The sequence below is a fragment of the Adiantum capillus-veneris genome, chromosome 9 (assembly GCF_014529385.1).
Source record: "Adiantum capillus-veneris isolate H3 chromosome 9, ASM1452938v2, whole genome shotgun sequence".
Classification (NCBI taxonomy): domain Eukaryota; kingdom Viridiplantae; phylum Streptophyta; class Polypodiopsida; order Polypodiales; family Pteridaceae; genus Adiantum; species Adiantum capillus-veneris.
Window position 1 is genome coordinate 77010483 of NC_140939.1, and position 5522 is coordinate 77016004.

Genomic DNA, 5522 nt, shown 5'->3' on the forward strand with positions numbered 1-5522 from the left:
ATCATCTACTCTAATTCATTGGAGGAACACAAGAAACACCTCCAGGTAATATTTCAAGTTTTAAGAGAGAATAAACTTTATGTTAATCGAAAGAAAAGTGAATTTTTCTTGCAAGAGATTCAATATTTAGGTCACATTATCTCTCAAGATGGAATCCAAATGGATCCATCTAAGTTAGAGGTAATAAAAGGATGGCCTAAACCAAGGAATCTTCATGAACTAAGAAGCTTTATAGGTATGTGTGCATACTATAGACGCTTCATAGAAAAGTTCTCACAAATTGCGGGACCATTACATGACCTAACAAAGAAAAATGTTAGGTATACGTGGTCTGCTAAAGAGAACAATGCTTTCGAAAAGCTTAAAGAAAATCTTATCTCTCAACCTGTGCTTACACTACCGGATCTCTCAAAACCATTTGAGGTCCAATGTGATGCTTGTGGTGATTGCCTTGGGGCTGTTCTGCTCCAAGAAGGGCACGCCATAGGCTATGAGAGTCGAAGGCTCGACCCTGTTGAGCAAGCTCTAGGCATATACGAAAAAGAACTCCTTGCAGTTCTACATGCCTTAGACTCATGGAAGCACTATTTATTGGGGACTCCTTTCATTCTGCGAACGGATCACCAAAGTCTTAAGTACTTCATGACGCAGACCAAGCTCTCCGACAAACAAATGAGGTGGGCAAATTTCCTTTCGCAATTTCATTTTCATATTGCTCACATTGCTGGCAAGCATAATCAAGTAGCCGATGCCCTCTCAAGACGACCGAGAGTGAATGCGGTTTCCATAGCAACTCACAATGATCTATCTTCAATGATAGATGAGTATGCTATTGATCCCGATTTTAGAGATGTGATTTCAGCCCTTGCATTAGGGAAGAACGAAGAACCATTTACTTTACAAGATGGTTATCTTCTCTATGGCAATAGACTATGCGTTACTAACTCACTACGTGAGAAAGTAATGTATGAATCTCATGCTCCCCCATATGCGGGGCATAGAGGGATTCAGTCTACCCTAAAGGGAATTGAAACATATTTCTATTGGCCCACCATGAAAGTGAACATACACGAGTATGTTTCCAAATGTGTGGTATGTCAAAAGACAAAATTTGATAGAGGGAAGCAACTTGGATTGCTTCAACCCTTGCCAATCCCTAATTCACCGTGGGAGAGCATATCCATGGATTTTATCTTTGGATTGCCTAAGTCTATCCATGGGAATACGGGAATATGGACGATAGTAGACAGGTTCAGTAAACAAGCTCATTTTATACCTGTCAAAAAGACTATCAAAGCCCATCAAATGGCAACCCTCTTCATTTCACAAATTTTCAAGTACCATGGCTTGCCAATGTCCATAGTGTCGGATAGAGATCCTAGAATGACCAGTAATTTCTGGAAGGGTCTCTTTGAGAATTTAGGAACAAGACTAAACTTCTCTTCGGCCTATCATCCACAAACTGATGGCCAAAGTGAAATAGCTAACCTAACCATTCTTGATCTACTAAAAGCCTATGTAACGGAAGTAGATCAAAGATCCCAATGGGAGAAGTACTTACCTTTAGTAGAGTATGCTTACAATAACACTGTACATACTTCCACAGGAAAAGCACCTTTCGAGGTAATTGAGGGAAGATCAAAAAGTCCCTTGCTACTTAAGGTACATGGGAAGATCTTCGCTGCAGATGAGTATAGCCGAGACCTACAAGAATCTTTCCAAAAGATTAAGGATGCTATCTCTATCTCACAGCAAAGGCAAAAGGCTGCTGCTGACAAGCACAGAAGAGCCCAAGCCTTTAAAGAAAACGATTGGGTCTTGTTAAAGTTTCCCAAGGCTCGATTAAGGCACACGACGGGCAAGAATCCTACGGGCCACCAAAAGTACTATGCTAAACTAGCAAAAAGGTACTATGGTCCCTTCCAGATTCTTAGGCCAATCAATGAGATGGCCTATCAACTTAAGTTGCCCAATCATTGGCTCATACACAATGCTTTTCATGTGAGCCTCTTAAAGCCTTACAAAGGAGAGCCACCTCAAGAACCAACTATTGAAGACCCACCAGAGATCGAGGACCACGAGGAGGTGCTGCAGCCCGAGTCCATTCTCCGACATGAAGACAAGGTATTAAGAGGTGGTAAGACTATCCGACGATATCTTATTAAGTTTAAGAATTATCCTTTTGAAGATGCTAGATGGATGCAAGGCATACAATTAAAGGATAACCTAAACCTTGTCAATGCTTACAATGCTTCCCAAGAGTAAGCAAATGTACAAAATGTTAAAAATGAACAAAAAATTTTGTCTTATAAGACTCTCTTTTTCTTTATTTGTGCACAAAAATGAAGTAGTATGCATGCTTAGATCAAGTTTGCGGAGACGACGTCTCCCAAACACCAAGTGGAGCTTGTCACTCTACTATGGAAGACTGATAGGACTAATGTGCAGACATGCTTGCGGCAGCCTCAGGCTCTCAAGCGCCAAATGGACTAGTCATCCATTATGGAATGATGTCGTAGGGTAACATAGGGATCCTCTACCCGCTAAGAAAAGGACTCATGCATATGTTTTATCTTCTCTACACCATAGTCGAGGACAACTATGATTTCAAGAGAGAGGTAATGTCATAATAATCAATATCTAATTCTCCTAAATGATTTTCTCATATTAAACTGATCATTTAATGTGGGGAAGTGCCAAGGGAGAAAAAGCTAGAATATTGGTTAAGCTAGCAGACCGGCCACAGTAGGGATCCAAAGGAGGGAAAATAGGGATCCAAAGGGGGGGCCATCTGCAAAAGAGCCATGTGAAACAATGGGCCAAAAAGACCCTAAGGTTCAGCCCATTAAGACTTCCAAAATGCTAAGGTTCCAAAATTCAAAGGTTGTGTCCAAAGGTCAACCCTAGGGAAAATTGGATGCTTAGTGTGTGCCCTAAAAGTCTTTGCACATCCCTACATGGGAGGGGGCGAGCCCCAAAGGTAGGAGATGAGAGAGAAAGCCACACACACACACACAGGCTCCCTTTACACAAAGGGAATGAGGGACACATGTCAGCTCCCTAGGCCAGATGCCCACAAGGTGTGCCCAATTCCTATTGGAAGACCCTTGAAGTGGACCAATGAGAATTAAGCTAGAGTAAATCTAGTTTAATTAATTTAAAAACATTTAATAAAAGAAACCAATGAGAATTAAGTCTCCTAGAAGACTATTGGGCAGTCTCCCAAGGGGTCCAATTAGCATTCAAGAGCCCCATGGCTTGCCTGATTCCTATTGGCCAGGAGGCAAAGGGGTCCAATGAGAGTTTAGTTTAATTATTTAATTACCTAAAGCTCTCACAAAAGGGGAAAGGGGGACACATGTCAGAAGGCTATCACTTATGCTGCTTAATTCCTATTGGCTTGACCTGGGGAGGTCCAATGAGGCAAAAGCCAGACCTAATTAGCAGCTAGGGCTCGCCCAAGAGAGAGGGGGGGCTGATTTTTGCTTGGCATTGACACACACACACTCACACTTGACCATGTGTGAAGGAAGAATACTCTATCTCCTCCCAAGCTTTAATGGAGAGCTCATCACCTACTCCAAGCTTGTGAGATAGAAGCCTACATCAACACTCTCTTGGCATGTGGATGCAAATCCAACCAAGAGCCAAGCTTCAATGCATGCTCATCTTCTCTACCAAGCTAATTACTAAGCTAAGCTATGCTAATATGAGTGATTATGTGAGGAGATGTACATCTTTCTCGTAAGATACTTCTTTTTCCTCTCAATCTACTCTCATACCCTGCTAGCTCTCACCATCTTCGAAGGTGTGTGAGGTCTTGGGTCTGAGAACGGGGATAATTCAAGTTGTGTTTGATTAAGTGTTTTGCTTGGTGTATGAAGCTTCCATCTTCATTGCACTAGCTAGTCTTGAAGGAACACAAAGAATTGTATTGTACAATGTCTCTCTTGATGGGAGAAACCATAATACAAAGCCTTTTGGAGGGGGGACCGGCTCCATGCAAATCCGGTCCTCAACTGTTGTCAATAGCTTAATATCTCTCTCTTTTGAAAGTATTGTCGATGCTATCTAACTAGGTGTTATGCTTTTGTTGCTCTCTCCACCCAAGCACTCTTGTAATTCTCATTAGGAATCTATTCTAATGAAATGCCCACTATGTTCATGCTAATTTCCGCTACACATAAGATTTTAGGCCATTAAATGTTACACCAAACACAAAGAAAAAGACTCTGAAAACACCTTAAATGCTTAAAATTTGACAACCGAAATGTTTTAAGCTGCTAACGATTAGCCAAAGTGAAATTCGATAACAAATGTTTGTCGTTAACGACACTGATGGTGTTAGGAGAGTTTAATGCTCTCAAATTAGATCACGACTATAAATTTCTCACTTATGCCGGCCATTAGAACATTTGAATCTGATCAGGACATACATATTTGGTGAAGTTCCCTGCTTGATGCCCTTGTAATTCCCAATTATGGTAGAGCAAGGTTACCCTCTCTCCTTCTTGACTTACTGCTCCCTTATCTTGCTATTTAGCCCTAGACTCCCTGAATGCTTGTCGAGCTCCGACATCTGCTCTTGTCGAATTTCCTTTTCATTATTAAGCTAAGTCGAGGTCGAGGACGAGAGAGACTTCGTTCTTGCTTCCCGTAATCCTCACAACCCTTCTTACTGGTCTCCCCTAAGCCTTCTTGTTTGTTTCGGCTCCTTCGTTCCCAAGCTTCAAGATCCTTCTTCTCGACCTTGCTTGACTGCCTTGACAACCTCCTTCTCAAGCTAGCTTCCTCGCCTCCCTTATTAACGACTCGAGCTTCTCTTCTTACTTGGTCTCAAGCTTCCTCTCGCCTTGACCAAACTCCTTCTCAATCTAGCTTCCTTGCCTCCACAAGCGAAAGAAGCTTGTAATTCCCACCTTCCGTTAGCCAACGACAAGAGAGAGGAGAGAGAGAGATTTGCCTCCATTAGCCGAGGACGAGAGAGAGGATAGCGAGCTTTTTCTTTCGTCTTCCTCCAAGCTCCCTTCCTTCCTTCGCTCTCTCGCCCAAGCTCTCCCTCGCTTCCCTAAAAAAAAACCTTTAAAAAATTGGCCCCCCACCACGCAGTCACGGCGCCGTGACTGACGTGGCGCGGGAAATCCAGTTTGTTTGACGTGGCAGGTAGCAAGATCGGGTGCACGAATGCTGATAGAACCAGCTCCGAATCTGAGCGCCCTAGCATGCTGATCCAATTTCGCTTCTTGCTCCGCATCCTCTAATGCTTCTAGTGGCCAGCACGAGCTTCACAAGCCTCCCCCCTTTTGTAGTTCACTGCCGGTCTCCATGGCCTCCTCTTTTTTTCCTTGCTTACACACTTAAGCCGTTTAGTTTACAAGGTGGGCACCCTTAATTGGCATCGGTGGCCATTTGATTGTCTTGGGCGGCCATTGGCCCTTTTGTGATCATGGGAGGTCCTTCCCGGTGGCCTTTTTAATTCATTGGCCTGGGTGGGCGACTTCATGGTGGGCACCACATTTTAT